The sequence below is a fragment of the Theropithecus gelada genome, chromosome 4 (assembly GCF_003255815.1).
Source record: "Theropithecus gelada isolate Dixy chromosome 4, Tgel_1.0, whole genome shotgun sequence".
Classification (NCBI taxonomy): Eukaryota; Metazoa; Chordata; class Mammalia; order Primates; family Cercopithecidae; genus Theropithecus; species Theropithecus gelada.
The window spans coordinates 47,950,228-47,967,941 of NC_037671.1; positions in this window are offsets into that span (position 1 = coordinate 47,950,228).

The following is a 17,714-nucleotide window of genomic DNA, read 5'->3' on the forward strand; positions in this document are numbered from 1 at the left end:
CCTTCCTTCCTTCCTTCCTTCCTTCCTTCCTTCCTTCCTTCCTTCCTCCTTCCTTCCTTCTCTCTCTCTCTCTCTCTCCCTCTCTCGACAGAGTTTCGCTCTTGTTGCCCAGGCTGGAGTGAGATGGCATGATCTCGGCTCACCGCAACCTCCGCCTCCCGGCTTCAAGCGATTCTCCTGCCTCAGCCTCCCGAGTAGCTGGGATTGCAGGCATGCACCACCACGACTGGCTAATTTTGTATTTTTTTTTTTTTTTTAGTAGAGACAGGGTTTCTCCATGTTGGTCAGTCTGGTCTCGAACTCCCAACCTCAGGTGATCCTCCCACCTCAGCCTCCCAAGCACTGGGATTACAGGTGTGAGCCACCGTGCCCGGCCGAGAAGGATCATATTTCTAGTTGACAGATGAAGAAACTGAAGTAGAGAGTCAAAGATATTATGACACTGTGGGAGGCACAGCTACTACTTAAACAGTTATCTTAGTTTTCTAATTAGTACAACATGGAGAAGAGACAGAGGACCTAGGGTCTAGGTCCAGCTTGCTGTTGATTTTTATCAAACTGTTTCTTTCTCTAGGTCTCAATTTCCTCATTTTAAAAACAAGACACTAGTCCTTGAACTACCATGAGGACTGCTATGAAGAGCAGTGTGTGATCCTGGCCTGCAGGCATGCTGTGTTTCTTGCTCATATTCTTCTAAGTGAAGCAGATTCAAGGGAGGTTTGCTGTGATTGTGTAATTGTCTGTCTGAGAGTGGGCATTACAATTAGAAAGGAAACTAAATATTTATATCAATGAGCTAAATCCCCAACTTAGGAAGTAGGTGAAATAGAAGAGTAAAGATAAAGAAAGTAGAAAGAGGGGAGAAGTAATAGTATGAGAAGAGATTAATGAAACAGAAACAAGGATTTGACTGAGGACTGTTGAAAGCCAAAAGCTTGTTCTTTAAAGACTACTGGATACCTGCAGAAAAATCAAGCATGAACAAACCATGAAAAAAAGGACATAACTATAAACGTAGGAGTTTAAAAGTATTGGGATAACGTAAATAACCTTATATCATAAAGTTGAAATTTTAAGTTTACAATTTCCTATTACAGCATATTACCAAAATTGACTCAGAAAAAAATACAAAACCCCAATTGACCTGTAACTATTGAAAAAATTAAGAAGAGGTCTCTTCTAGCCCTAGTGGTCTATGAAAACTTCCTTTCCTCTCTTGCTTTCTCTGTCCCTCTCTTCTTCCACCTCTCTGCCTGTCTCCGACTCTCTGTCTCCCTCCTTCTGTCTCTCTCTCTCTTTGTCTGTCTCCCTCTCTCTTTGAGTGAGTGTTTTGAACATGCAGAATCAACGCTAGAATAGTTTCTACTTGGAGTGACTATCTCTGGGTGGGCAAATGAGATGTGTGTTCAGTGGGAAGTGTTATGTCTAATGCCCTCGAAAGAGCAAGCGGTTGTGTGTGGGGGGATTTCTTTTAGGACTGGTGCTATTGCAGGGTGTGGGTGTGAGAGTGATGGCCTCACTGAAGTTTTCATATGAGGCAGGCAGAGCTCCTGTTAGTTCCTAGCTCCTGAAATGTAGTCGAGGGAAGAGCAGTGGGGAGGGGCCGTGGGATGGAGTTTTATGTGTACCTTTGAGGTGTGCACAAGAAGGCAAAGACACCAACAGGTTGGGGACAGAGTCTGAAACCTCTCAACTTCTACCCCACTGTTGCAGGCTCAGCAAGGATGAACATATTCTGCACCTGGCCTCACACTATGTGGCTGGCCAGCTTTTCTCAGGCCAGTGATTTTCTGTAGAAAGGCATACTTGGGAGAGTTTTGTTTAGGGTAAGATGCCACAGTCGAACCAAATGGCCATGTGTATGGCTGGCCCTTTAGAGACTTTCTGCTCTGTGCAGGGATGAAGGGGAAGGTGGGAGGGAATCCCGTGAGGTGCTGAATCCAGGTTTTCCCTTGTGGAATTAGGGAGAAGATTATACATAACCCCTTCACCTTATCTCACCCCCTCTCCAGGAGCCTGTAGATGCCGGAAATGTTGAAATTAACTTTTGTTTCTTAAGTTGTATTCCCTAATAAAATAAAACAAAACAAAAACTATTTTCTGATAACATATTTTTACAGGAAAGAAGAAGGTTTAATTAACCAGGTGCTGTGCCCCTTGAGTGAGGATGGGACTGATTGGGAAGGTGGCCACAAAAGGGACATGAGTACAGGTGGCAAGGAGCACTTCATTGTTCAGGGGAGGGCTGGCCCCAAAAAGCTTCCTGCTCACTGAAATGCTCCCAGGAAAGTGGCTTGCTGAAAATGGATCATAGACATGTTTTAATCCAACTGTTGTTTTTCAGGTTAAGCAAGATAGGTTTCATTTGATTGCTTTTTGCATTTTCTTTTTTATCTTAGATAAAGGGTGTGCCTGGTTTTTCTGCTGCGAACAATGGCCTGATTGTTAGAAGTCTTGCTTATATGTATATATGTGTGTGTGTTTTGCCATGACTCCTGTGTTTTGGAAGTCTTTGGGGACAGATGATATTTATGAATGATGTCCCAAGGGTATAATCAGTATGACTCATTCTTGGAACCAGTTTTATCCGTTAAGGGGTGCCAGCTGCACCCAGTTCACAACTGAACATACTCAAACATCTTCCCGCACTAACCTACTCCTGGTTTGGGGTCAGAAGGACATATTCTAGTAGCTTTTCTACTTGGCCAGGGGTTTAATTTCCCATGATGGGGTCCTGAGGACTTTCTGTTGAGAACTTTGACAAGGTGAAAACTATTACATAGCTGAGAATGAAATTGTGTTTCAGGATTTCAGAAAACACCCCCACAGGCAATTTTATGAATTTCATCATAATAGCAGTAATAAAGAATCCTATTTATTCTCTGTCATTCTTTAAGTAATTCAGAAGAATGTCCTGATGTTATCGTCTCTGAATTTATAGGACACCAGTGAGGCTGGCAGGGTGGATTTCATCATCTCTTTTATTCTGCCTCTTACCCTCCCAACAAGTCACCTTGAAAACGGGGTTACTGAGGCACCCATTGGTCATAGGATGTTCAAAAGCCACTACAATAAGGCAGGGTCAGAATTAGAGACCACGTTTTGGTTTCCGGGTTAGAAAGCTTTCATTTTAAATTCCACTCCCATTTAGTCAAGCTGGAGTTCCTGATGGCATCTGAGACTTAATTTGAGATGTTGAGGCGTGTCCCGCCATGACCTTTACTGAGGGCTGGCTTTCAACGAATCTGATTGGCTCACTTCTCCTCAACCCAGCATCACCTCATCCCAAAGGCATTTTCAGTTCTCCAGGAGGCGCCTGCTGCTCCTTGTGCTTTGCTTTCCTGGCTTTTCCCATAGATGGTGGTCCCGGAGCACGCGGGTCAGCCCAGTCGTGGTTCTCTGTCGCCCCCGCCATGTTTTCTGGTGTCTTCATGACCACAAATTAATGGATCCTGGGAAATTGCCTTGTTTTCACTTTGTTCACCCATTTTGCCAAATCAGACATGTGACCAGTCTGTGGATTAGGTAGGCAACACCCTCGCTTTTTAAACATTTTTACCCATCTTTGAAATAGCTGTCTGATCTCGTCTCTGGGAGAGAAGACATGTGGAGCGTGGAAACGCACTTCAACCTGCACATCTGGCGGGCGGACGAGAGTGGAATTCCTGGATCAGTTTCTTGGTTTGTGGTCTCTGGGGATTGCTCGTTGAGTAACTCCACATCACATCACTTCACAGATAAGGAAGATGTCATCCCCACGGCATCTCTGATTTCGGCACACGCTTCAGAAAACCCCCAGCAACTCATCTAGAACATGATGTTTTAAGCTGCTATAATCACCAGCCAAATTTGAACATGTGCCATGCACATGGCAGCCCTCCTTCTTGCCTGTGAAGCTTGAGCGTGAGTCTGCCTTAGTGCACTCCCTTTGTCCAGCTCCTATTGAAGGTGCTAGGGCTGGACCCTGGGAGGCAGTCCTGAGCCTGGGCCTACATACGGCCTGCAGGATGGAATTCTTCCAGCAGGCCCAGGCTGTGGACCTAGTACAACACCAGGACTTCCTGGAACAGGCATTGAGTGGAGGTCAAGAGCCCTTGGTCCGTTCCTCCCCTGGCACAATTTGTGAGATGTTCGGCAAGTCGCCTCTCTGGGGCTAAGTGTCTCCTTAACAGCCAAATGCGAATAATTATACTTGTCTTACATGAGGTTGGGAAGGATCTTGACTATTTTGGGAAACGGAGTCAGGATCCAACCGGGCCAGGCTGGAACAATAGATCAAAAGGGCTAACAAGATAAAGTTTAATGGGGAGAGATGTAATGTCCCAGTCATGGGCTGAGAAACAACTGTACCAGTCAGGAATGGGGAAGGCTGACTAGGCGGGAGCACATGAGGGTGAGTGTTGGACGTTGCAGTTAATGGCAACACAGAAATGAGGACTCTGGGAACTCCAGGTGCAAACAGGCTGTATTAGTAGAAACGCAGTTCTCAAAACAAGGAGGTAATAGTCACATTGGCCAGACCAGTGCTGAAGACCTGGGCTGGGTTTGGGGCCTCATCTTAAGAGGGCAGTGAGGTCCCTGGGTGTATCTGGGGAAGACTAACCAGCATGGTGACAAGTGTGAATGCCTGGGGCATCTGGGGATCAGCAGACAGACTTGAAAACGTTCTTTTCACGCCTAGAAAGAGTTCATTTAGCAGGACCTGATCGCTGCCCAGAGAACCAGCCTACGTCAAAAAAGCAGAAAAGCAGTTTTTTGTTGTTGTTGTTCAGACTGGTCCCCCAGCTTTTAACCTTGCCTCCTGACAGCAGCCAGAGAAACTCTTATTAAATATATCATACATTCACGTGGTTCAAAACCCAACCAACCAACCAAACCAACCCACCAACTAACCAACCAAATAAATAAATGCATAAATAATGAACCAACTAACTAACCAACCAACCAACTTCACTAACAAAAAGCATAAAGGCAAATACAGGAAAAAGCCTCCCTCCCACTCTTGTACTCTGGTAGGGACAGTTTGCCATGGTCCTTAAGAGTGTAGTCTCTGAAAGCTGTGCTGCCTCAGTTTGTCCCAGTCCTGCTACTTCCTAGCTGTGTGGCCTTTGGCAGCTTACTTCTCTGAACCTTATCTTCCTCATCTGAAAAATGGGGATGATAATGGCACTTATCTAATAGGGTTGTTGTGAGAATTAAATGAGTACATCCACATAAAGTACTTAGAACAGTTTCTGGCATGTAGTCAATTTCACAAATATGTTAGCTCTCATTTTTCTCTGCTTAGTTCTCCCCGTCCTCCAGTATTCAACCATTATTTTTATGTTTCCTCTGTATTTTTTCAGAGTTTTAAAATGCATTTATTATATATGCAAATGTGAACATAAATTGTTATTTTTCTTATTTTGAGTTCCAAAGCTAGTATATTATACATACTGTTCAGCACTTGGCCTTTTTTATTTTTATTTTTTTTTAACTTGATAGTATATCTTGGAGATTTTTCCACATCAGTACAAAGAGAACTTCCTCATTCTTTTTCACAGCTGCACATATAAGGAAGAAGTTTCTAACAATTAAAGCTTGTTTTAAAATAAAACTCTGTCAGAGGAAGCATTCAGGTGAGGAATAGATAGCCACTTCTCAGGTATGACAGAGTGGAGATTTATGTGTCAGTGATGCAGTCAGACTAGAATATTTCTACTTTTCCTCCAACTGAGACTTCTTGATCCTATGTTGAGTTTTCCAAAGAATCACAGAAGAATTAAAACCTGTCTAGAAACAGTACTGTTGCTTTGTTTATCTGACTGGGTTCTGACCTGGGGCTCAGCCAGCACTGGGTGAGGGGGACTTTAAAGAGGCTCTCTTGCTGGGCCCACCTGTGCCATCTGAGAAAGCAGGTGGCTCTGAGACAAGGTCCAGGTTGTCCTCTAACCCCACCTAACGCTAACCTGGTCCAGGTATTATCACCTGGAGGGAAGAGGGACTCTGCGGCAAGGAGACCTCAAGCCACCTAATGGCAGGCGTAGTCTCATTGAAATGTGTTTTCATAGGACACTGAGTTTGTCCCCTATTTCTCAGCCTGGAACTCACCATTGCAGGTGCAATTTCAGTGGTGACCAGCATGACTGAGCTTTCAACAGGCAGCAATGACTCCAGGGCTCTTCTACTACCTGCTCTTTCTGAGTGTTGAATTGGAAGGGAGGTGAGAGATTAGCTCGGCTTCCCTCTACCAGCAGGCCAATAACCAGAGGGTAAAGGTCTCCAACTTTGAACATGTGCCATGCACATGCAGAAGGTAAGTGATTGCAGGAGATTGTCCATGTGGTGGTAAGGTCCCCCCAGCTTCAACAGAGCCTGAAATGTCCTTTCTAGACATGAAGGCTTTTGAGATTTTTTTATTCTGCCAGTCTATAAAAAAAATGCAGGTCTCATTGAGAGAAATAGCACAAGTATTTTTCAAACACGAATTTTTCAATGTGAGTAGCTGAGAACAGAGTTCCTCACCGGGCACTCGGACAAGGAAGCAAGATGGAGTCCATACGAGAATGGGGCATGAAAGGTGGGAAGGTTATTGGGGGCTGGCCCTGACTTGGCCCTGACATTTAGAATCTGTGGATCAGATTCTAAATGGAATCACTCTTGTTTACTTGTTAGGATTCTTAGCAGAGCCTTCACTGCAGCAGCAGAGCTTAATGAGGGAGGTGGGGGAGAGGCATGCATGAGACTCCCTCCCATAATCTCCATAAATACAGGGGAAGCCATGGTGAATCTTGATTATACACTGTCTATTGAAAACTGCCCAAGAGAGGGACCATGCTTTATAGTTTTTTTGAAGTATAATTTACAATAAACTACACAGTTTTAATGTGTACAATTTAATAAGTTCTGACATGTATATCTACCCTTGAAACCATCACCACAATCAAGCTAATGAACATATACGTCACCCCAAAAGGATTCCTTGTGGCCTTTTATAATCTCTCCCTCCTGGATCTCCCTGATTCCCCCTTCATCCCTGAACAATCACTGATCTGCTTTCTGTCACTATAGATTAGTTTGCCTTTTCTAGGATTTTATATAAATGGAATCATACAATATGTATTATTTTTTGGTCTGGTTTCTTTCACTCACTGTAATTATTCAGAGATTCAACTATGTTGTTACATCTATATAGTTCATTCCTCTTTATTGCTGAGTATTATTCCACTGGGCAGATATTAGACACCTGTTTATTCATTCACCCATGGATGAACATTTTGGTTGTTTTCAGTTTTGGGCTATTACAAATGAAGCTGCAGTAAGCATTCATGTACAAGTCTTTCTGTGGACATACACTTGCATCTTTCTTAGGTAAATACCTACAAGTGGAATGAATTATGTGGTAGTCATGTATTTAACTTTTTAAGAAAGTGTCAAACTACTTTTCAAAGTGGTTGTACTATTGTACCTTCCCACCCAGCATTGTATGAGAGCTTCAGTTGCTCCATATCCTTGCCAACACTTGTTATGGTCAGTCTGTTTAATTTTAGACATGCAAATAAGTATCTAATAGTTAGTGGTATCTGATTGCGATTTTAATTTGCATTGTGTCCTTAATGTACATTTTCCTAATAACGACAGGCACCTTTTCTTCTGTGTATCTTCTTTGGTGAGGTGTCTTTTCAAATCATTTGCCCAATTTCATATTGGGTTGTTTGCTTTGTTATCATTTAGTTCTGAGGGTTCTTTGTATATTCTAGAAACAAGTCTTTTCTTCAAAATCAGTTATGTGACTTACAGATATTTCCGTCTAGTCTGTGGCTTGTTTTATCCATTTTTGTAATGGTATCTTTTGAAGAGCAAAATTTCTTAATTTTGGTAAAGTCCAATTTATAATTTTTCTTCTTGTATGGATGTGCTTTTGGTATCATATCTAAGAAATCTTTGCCTAACCACAAAGTCACAAATATTTTTCCCATTTTTTTTCTTCAAAAGTTTTATAGTTTTAGGTCTATGAGCCATTTTGAGTTAATTTTTGTGTATGGTTTGAAGAATGGATGGAATTCCACTTTTTGGCATGTGAGCATCTAATTATTCCAGCAACATTTGTTGGGAAGAATTTCCTTTCTCCTCTAAAAAGCTTTTGTACCTATTTCAGAATTCAATTGGCCATGTATTTGTGGGGCTATTTCTTCTGTAAGCTTGAACCCTACTCTGTCATAGCCCCAGCTCAGGGCTAGCACATAGCACGTGTTTAATAACAGCTCGGGGATATAGCTTGACTCCAGCTGTTTTCAGGAGTTTCTCATTAAATGCAGTTTAATGCTGCTGATTTTAGGGACAGTAATGCAGTGAGGAAGTCAGATGGCGTGAAGGAGCAGCAGTGTTCTGTTAATGCTGCGCCAGCACATGCTGGTTCTTGTTCACAGTGCACCCAATCGTCAGCACTAAATAAATCAGGGTCAGCCTGAGTTCCTGAAAGACTCTATGGGAATAAACCTTCCCGCCAAGCCAGCAAGTTTCAGAAACCATGCCTCTAGCTTGAGAAACCTGGGATTAAATAATCCAAAATGCCATCTCTAGCAAAAGTTCCTTGATCTCTGTTAACTCTCCATAGCAGTGCTGTTCAGTGGAAAGCGAATGTAAGCCATATACATAATATAAAATTTTCTGGAAGATGTATTTTATTTTTTATTTGCTTGGTTTTTTGAGACAGAGTTTCCCTCTGTTGCTTAGGCTGGAATGCAGCTGCATAATTATGGTTCACTGCAGCCTCGACCTCCTGGGCTCAAGTGATCCTCCCACCTCAGCCTCCCAAGTAACTGGGACCACAGGCGTGCACCACCATGCCTGGCTAATTTTTTATTTTTTCTAGAGACAGGGTCTCTGTCTGTTGCCCAGGCTGAATTCCTGTGCTCAAATGATCCTTCTGCCTTGGACTCCCAAAGTGCTGGGATTACAGATGTGAGCCACCTCACCCAGCCAATGTATTTTAAAAAGTAAAAATCAGCAGGTGAAATTAATTTTATAATATATTTTTAAACATCATATATAAAATATTATCATCTTCATAATTAGTTGATATAAAATTATTCATTTTATTTATATATATATATATACACACACACACACACACACACACATATTTTAGACTGAGTCTTGCTCTGTTGCCCAGGCTGGAGTGCAGTGGCACAGTCTTGGCTCATTGCAACCTCTGCCTCCTGGGTTTACGCCATTCTCCTGCTTCAGCCTCCCGAGTAGCTGGGACTACAGGCGCCCGCCACCATGCCCGGCTATTTTTTGTATTTTTAGTAGAGATGGGGTTTCACCATGTTAGCCGGGATTATCGCGATCTCATGACCTCGTGATCCGTCTGCCTCGGCCTCCCAAAGTGCTGGGATTATAGATGTGAGCCACTGCACCCGGCCTAGATATTTTATATATTTTTGAACTAAGCCTTCAAAAATCTGGTGTGTGGTTTATAGTTATAGCACATCTCAGTTGAAACTACCCACACTTTAAGTGCTCAGCAACAACATGTGGCTAGTGGCTGCCATATTGGAGAGCACCACTTTTAATCACGCATCACATTCTTGCTTTAACACTTTCCCTTTCTTGAAATCTTTATTGAATGGGAAAGTCCTTCCCTCTGGACATCAGCTTTTCTTCTCCACCCTAACCTTTCCTGTTGCAAAAAGCCAAAATCAGAGGAGGGGGAGGAGAAGCAAAACTTCTTGAAGATGGAAAAAATTAAAACAAAATCTGCTGGGCATGGTGGCTCAGGCCTGTAATCCCAGCTCTTAGGGAGGCAGAGGCAGAAGGATAGCTTGAGCCCAGGAGTTTGAGACCTGCCTGGGCAATATAGTGAGATCCTGTTCTCCACAAAAAGGAAAACAAAACAAAAACAAAAAAACAAAACCTAAGTCCAGGTAAAACAAAAGCTCACGAGTCAGGTTGTATTTACACAGCAAGATGAAGAAGAGGTGATGAGGAAGGCTCAGTGGTACAATGGAGCTGGCTGATGCTGGCCCCACAAGAGCTTACACTTTTCAGGAATTTTGCAAACAAGTTGTTAAATACAGCCATTAATAAAAATTAAGTTATACAAACTTTCCACTGAACAAATTATATTGAAAACATACAAAATATACAAAACTCACTATATCAAAATTCTGTTACTGCATTTCACTATTATCTATGCTTTTGAGGTTATTGATGGCTATTCCATCTGAATAGTGGAAATACTATATGATTTCGTACTCCTGAGTATCTCTTCCTGAGGTGGTGTCATAGCTTGAAATTGGTAGGAGTATTTACACCACAGGAAATGGCAAATGCTACAAGCCAGGGCTTTCCTCCAAGATTTGCCAGAGGCTAATCCTTCACCAGCACACCCCTGGGAGAGCTCCAGGAGGTGTGGACTCATTGCGATGAGGGATGCCTGACATATTATAAATGTTGAATAAGTGGTTGTTATGATTACAGTGATTGAAAGTCTGAATAAATCCCATCCCTGTCCCTTTTCCCTTCCCCCACTCACAAGAGGATGCTTTTGTGTGAAACAGCCTGCATTGTTCCTGTAGGTATTTTTTCCATTCGCCTCTACTCTGGACTTTTCCACGTTCAGAGTTCAAGAGTGAAGTCAAGATCCAGCAGGTACGGCCGACTCTCACTGTGGTCTAGGTCATGGATCCCCAACCCCTGGGCTGCGGACCAGTACTGGTCCGTGGCCTGTTAGGAACCAGGCTGCACAGCAGGAGGTGAGTGAGCATCACTGCCTGAGCTCCGCCTCCTGTTGGATTACTGTCAGCATTAGATTCTCACAGGAGCCTGAACCCTATTGTGAACTGCCCATGTGAGGGATGTGGGTTGTGTGCTCTTTATGATAATCTCATGCTCCCCACCCAACTCTGTCTGTGGAAAAATTGTTGTCCATGACACTGGTCCCTGGGACAAAAAGGTTGGGGACCACTGGTCTAGATTATACAGTTTTTCTCTAACTACCCTCTTTCCCATTGTTCTAGAGGATAGGAGGAGAAAGAAGGCTTGAAAGGAAGTGAGGGTTTTCTTTTGCTTACCTGCATTTTCTATTTTTTCTATAATAACATTCCCAGTTTTAAATAAGTTAAAATTTAAAACAACACGTAAGAATTTTCAAATGTCTTCAAGGGCCCATTTAGACATAACTAGCTAATGCTAAAAGTAGGAAGAGAGGTATTAAGAATGAAAGAGTTTCAGCTGGAATGGATGAGTCTCCCAGTGTTTGGGGATGAATCAATTAAAAGGAGGTGAAACAGGAAGGCAGAAGGCAGGTCTCTGTAAACCCTGGAGTGTTTCTCTTGAGCTACTCTTCCTCCTACACGAGAACTCCCATCCATCCTCATAGATGACATATGGGATGTCTATAATGAATATGGATTTGATGTGATTTCATCTTTCTGCCAAACTAACTCACAGAACTAATTCCACTTTAGACTATGTTAAATGAGGTTTTAAAAAGTGTATTAAGAGGATAACTTTTGAAGTCTCTAAGCTAGATCAAGAGGTGCATTTGGGAGAAAACTTTGGGGACCCCTCTTTCCCTTGCCCACAGTTAAGAGTCATATTTTGAAGTCTTTGATTTATAAGGGTGAGAGACTATGGGGATCTGTCTTGAGAGGGCTTTGACTTTTAAAGGATTCAACTAGTTGAAACCTTATGTGCATTTGGAAATAAAGCTCTTTTATATCACAAAGTCTAAAAACTTGAAGGTGGAATGGGACCTCAGAGGTCAATACTCTAAACCTAATTTGGATGCCCGAGTCCTCTCCTTTTTGTCTCTGCCCAAGTGTTCAGCTCTGCCTGATACATGCTGTGGCAGCCCAATTCCTTTCAGGCATAGTCCGTAGAAAGTCCTGCTCACGTTGACCCTAAACCCCACTTCCTGTAATGTACAGCCATTATTCCAAGATCTGGGAGATGAGGGCAAACACAAACATGGATATAAGCTAGTGATATCTGTATAAGGAAGAAAGACCATTTTTGCTGAAATGTAATTCAACATAACTAGCATCTCCTGAGCCATTCTTTCTATGCAAGGCCCAGATTTAGGTGCTGTGGGAGACATAAATAAAATAGAGTCCCCACCCTCAAAGAATTCACAAGGTATCATTTCATGTGTGTAAACAACAAACTCCAATACAAAGGCAGAAGATGATCTAATGAGGGAAATGGAACCAATATTCGTCAAGTTTCTTTGATGTTCCAGGCCCTGCTTTCATCGACACGGGTCTCATGTAATCCTTGTGGGACTGTGCATTAAACTCCCTGAACCTCCCTTCCTTCTTTGTAAAATTTAATGTAGGACTAGATACCTTCTGAAGTCCCTTCCAGCCCTCATATCCCATGATTCATCCCTGTTTCTCCAGTCAGCGGCCCTAGGCTTCCCTCTCCTGGATTGGGCTGGCTAGGGAAACGGAAGGCAAAAGACTTTTTTGTTGTTATTCTCTTTCTCCCCTCCCTATGAGATGTATTGTTGACTTAAAACCAGTTTGAACAAAGCACTCAGGAATAAACCACAGAGAACCATCTAGAATTGGCAGAGGATAACCCTATGACCCCAGAAGCCTTTTCCAGCTCTAATTTTTATGATTCACTAATTTGCCACGCCACATTCAACTCTGTCCGGGAACTCAGAGTTCAAAAAAGATGCAATGTAAATTGCTGGAGGTAATGAGAAGGCTGAAGGCATGGTAGGGCCAGAAGTGTGGTTTTCAGTGAAATTAAATACAGGAAGATATTTAAAGAAGCCAGAAAGCTTCCCCCTCCCCTCTTTCTTTTCCCTGAGAGATTCCCATTTTAAGATGGGTAGGGCAAATTTCAGGTTTCCTCTTTTCAGTGGTGTGACTAGGTTTTTGCTATGTTATGACTCCGAAAGAGCTGCCTATTTGTTTTATAACCTCCCCAAAAGCTGTTGGATGTGGATGTGGCTGTTTAGCCATAAGTTCTGCCACAATTTTAAAAATCACTTTTGAAGTGGTGGGAGAACACTGTAGGAAGACCACTGTTCTCTAAATATGTAGGTCATTTATATATTTTTTTTTTATTTTGAGGAAATTGCTGAGGGCAAGAAAGTTATTGAGATAACTTGGTATTTGATGGATCTCATGAATTTTTAGTGCTTTCTACATTTCCCAAACTTTTGGGGATCATTAGGACCCTTGGTGGCACCTTTGCAACTTGCATTAAATTTATGGAATGAAGATAAGATACAAGTAGGATAATTGTTCCAGAACTCCGTGGCTGCTGAAAGACCAGTAGGCCAGTAGCCTTTAATGCTTGTGGGAGCTTGATAAGAGCTGGCTCGGTGGGGGAATGAAGGGTTTGGGTAAGCTCAGGGCATACCTGTGCAGAAGGATAATGACCAGGCACTACTGTGGAGCTGCATCGTGCCTGGGTCCATATTCTGCAGTCAGCTGTACAGTGCACATCATGCATGCTTAAATTATTGGCAAAAATACTGTAGAAGGCACCATGTTAAGTATCAGATGAAAAAGTTGTCTTGTGTTTAGAAACGATGCTGTATGAGAAATATATCTTTGAATGTTGGCCTTGCACTCAGCAGAAGCACCTGAAGCCTGAAGCCACAGACGAAACAGTAGATTATATTCTTCATCTCATATGTCCTCTGGGGTAAATGCCTATAGAGACAAACACTGGACTTAATTACCAGCACTGCTTATTTATTTTGCTAATTCTATTTTTCTCTAATTTTCTCTCCAATGCCCCCACCAAATATGGAAAGTTCAGTTTGCAAGGTAAATGGGTGCATGATGTAAACCGAATGTATCAAGATTTACATGGTTTATCTCCTTTGCTTTTCACAAAAACCCTAAAAAGTAGGTAGTATTGTCCCCATTTGCAGATGGGAAAACTGAGAGAGGTCACAGGACTAGCCTAAGTTTTCTCAGTGAATAGGCAGTAGTGGAATTTGAAGTGAGGCTCCAAAAGTGGTGCTCCTTTTCCTATGCTTTACAGACTAGATTTTTTTTAAAGGGGGATGAGAAAATAGAAGGATATGAAGGAGAAAAGAGATGAAGAAAGGCATGCAGGGAAGAAACAAACATTTCTTCATCTCAGATGCCCTCTGGGGTAAATGCCTGCAGAGAAGAACACTGGGCTTGATTACCAGCACCGTTTGTTTATTTGTATCTGCTAATACCATTATTGTGCTTGGCATTTTCACATCTCTATGTTCCAGACTGTATTAGTTTCCTATGGCTGCCATAACAAATTACACAAACAGTGGCTTGAACAGTAGAAATGTATTCCTCATAGTTTTGGAGGCCAGAAGTCTGACATCAGCATCCCTGTGCTGAAATCCAGGTGTCAGCAGAACCACACACTCTCCGGGCTCTTGGGGAGAATCTGTTCCTTGTCTCTTCCAACTCCGGGTGGCTGCTGTCATTCTTTGGCTTTGACCACATCACTCCAGTCTCTGCCTCTGCGATCACATCGCCTTCTCCTCTTCTTTGTGTGTCAAATCTCTTCGGCCTCTCTCTTATGGGACATGTGTGATTATACTTAGGGATCTGTGAATACATGCAGGGCCCAGCCAGGTAATACAGGATAATCTCCCCATCTCAAGAATCCTTAACATTTGCAGTTATATTTTTACCATTTAAGGTAACATCCACAGATTCTTGGAACCAGGGCATGGATATCTTTGCGGGCACTGTCAATCGACCTACCATACAGACTAATCATGAATGTTACAGAGCAGGCTAGGTTGACAGCTTAGCCATTTACATATTTTGTTCTTGTTGTTTATTTTTCTGACTCCAGATCCCACAGCTTAAGTCACTTCACACCAGTGACGGTGTAATAATTTGTAACGTGTTTGTGCCATGTTGTTAACTCCTCATTGACATATGAGCCTTAATGTTCACTGTCCTCATAAGATCAACTTTCAGTTCAGATGGTTAGCCTGTGGTTGTCCTTGGTCAGCGTTTACTCAGAAGGCCACAGTCCATCTGGTGCCCACATCTTCTGAAAGCACTGGGGCTCACGTTGTCACGAGAGAAATTTGGATGAGCTATGTAGATCTGATCATAAAGGCAAGCAATGGGTTCAGTGCATTCTTTTCAACCTGGCAAGGGACAGGGTTGGAGGAGATTTGAGAGGCCTTCAGAGACTGCAGCTGCAAAACAGGAAATGACTTTTTAGCATGTTCTTTGACCTCTGAGTGGAGGACTAAAATTTGGAGGAGGCGAGAAGGTGTGCAAACAGGGAAGGGCTGATGGCCTTCACAAACCAAATGTGTTACTAAGATGTTGGCACCATGATGAGGTGGGCACCACAGTTCACAAGCACTTGCAGCCACTCTGGGGTGTAGGAAGTGCTCCTTTACACAAGTGCTGGTTCTGATCCCAAGATACACAAACCCACAGGGGTTTTCAGTCTTCTGAAATTCCAGTGATGTCTACCAAGGGCTTGAAGTTCTCTTTTGACCTGAAAATTAGATAGTTGGGTGTCATTCCATCATTTTAAATTTAGGTTTTTCCCATTCCCCTGCTCATACCAACTCACTCTGCTGATGTGCCCATTTTGGACATTTGTACAGGGATTCTTTCAGTTTCTCAGCACTGAAGCCTTGATGTCAATATTGACCTTTTCTTTCCTTGGTTTCCCATCTTCTTCAATCCTCTCAGAGGTGAAGCAGATAGTCTAGTGATAGGACTAGGATCTGAAGTAGAAAGAGAAACAAAAAATAAAAATTGGCTTGGAACCAGACTCTGCTACTTATTTGCTGTGTGAGCTTGGACCTGTTTTAACCCTCTTAAAAATTAGGGTAAGACACAACTTACCACATAGACTTATTATGATGATTATATAATAATAATGATATGAGGTAATAATAATAGTTATTATTGTTCTTCTTTCTTTCATTGTGATATTGTGAAATATATATTTAGTCTTCTACTGTTTCCTGGCATAAAACTCCTAAAATCCTTAGAATCTCTAAAGCTATATATTTTTGTACATTAATGATTGACCAATGGCTGGCAGCCCCTAGGTAGCTTCAGGATGGGGCTGGTCACCTGAAAGACCAAGGCATGATTAGAGAGTTGGGACCCTTGGTCTTTCTGGTGACAAGCCCCACCCCCACACCTCCAGGGAGAGAGGTTGAAGATGAATGGCCAATGGTTTGATCAATCATGCCTGTGCAATGAAGCCTTTATAAAAACCCAAAAGGACAAGGTTTGGGGAGCTTCTGGATATTGAAACAAGTGGAAGTTCCTGAAGGGTGGCGTGCCCAGGGAGGGCATGGAAGCTCCATGTCCCCCATACCTTGCACTACACATTTCTTCATCTGTATCCTTTGTAATATTTTTTATAATAAACCAGTAAATGTAAGTGTTTCACTGAGTTCTGTGAGCCACTCTAGGAAATTAATCAAATTTGCTAAACTGGGAGTCATGGGAACTCCAACTTGAAGTCAGTCCATCAGAAGTTCCAGAGGCCTGAATTTGCAACCAACTGGCATCTGAAAGGTGGAAAATCTTAGGGGACTGAGTTCTCAACCTATGGGATCTGATGCTATTTCCAGGTAGATAGTGTCAGAATTGAATTAAATCAGAGGACACCCAGCCACTGTCCACTGCAAAATTGATTGCTTGCTTGGTATGTGAAGAAAAATTCTCATGCATTTGGTCACAGAAGTCTTCCGTGTTGATCACTGTGGAGTGAGAGCAGTGGAAAAATGGTTTATTTTCTACTCACTCATACTTCCAATCTAGTTCAGGCTTTGGTGACCCAAATTAGCACTGTAATAATAGATTCTTTTAAACTAGCAGCTTTCAGTCCTTTCAACCATGATCCACAGTGACAAATTTACTTCATTACTAAATGATGACATTAGAAACACATACACAAAATTAAAGATTTTATGAAATATCTTGATGTTTTCTATTCTTTTCTCACTTAGTGCAAAACACAGTTTTGTTTTGTTTTGTTTGTTTTTCATTTTTGTTTTGTTTTGACTTTTTTTCAGATGGAGTCTTGCTCTGTTGCCCAGGCTGGAGTGCAGTGGTGCGATCTCAGCTCACTGAAACCTCCACCTCTTGGGTTCAAGCAATTCCCCTGCCTCAGCCTCCCGAGTAGCTGGGATTACAGGTGCCCGTCATCATGCCTGGCTAGTTTTTTTGTATTTTCGTAGAGATGGGGTTTCACCATGTTGGCCAGGATGGTCTCGATCTCCTGAACTTGTGTTCCGCCTGCCTCAGCCTCCCAAAGTGCTGGGATTACAGGCGTGAGCCACCGCACCCAGCCAAAAATAATTGGTTTTAAATCAAATTGATTTTATAACCCACTAGGAGGCAAAGTCCCACAGTTTCAAAAAATAGTGCTCTAGAGATAGTCCTGACTGCAGTCTCTACTTCCTTCTAATTCATCAAGTATCTACTTTTCAAAAGGAGAACACTTTCTATGCTTTATAAGAAAACGTTACCATCTACCACCCCACCCCCATTTACATAATATTTTACAATTCCAAGTGCCTTTGTGTATAGCATCTCATTTAATTCTCAACAGCCTTTGAGAAAGAAGTTATTTTAGCTTCATTTTACCAGTGAGGAAGTTCAGATTCAGGCCAGTCACATGTCTCATCCAAGATTGTGTACCTGGAAATAACTGAATCAGGATTGAATCCAGCTTCCCTCAACTGGATCCAGGGCTCTTCTACACAAAACAATGAG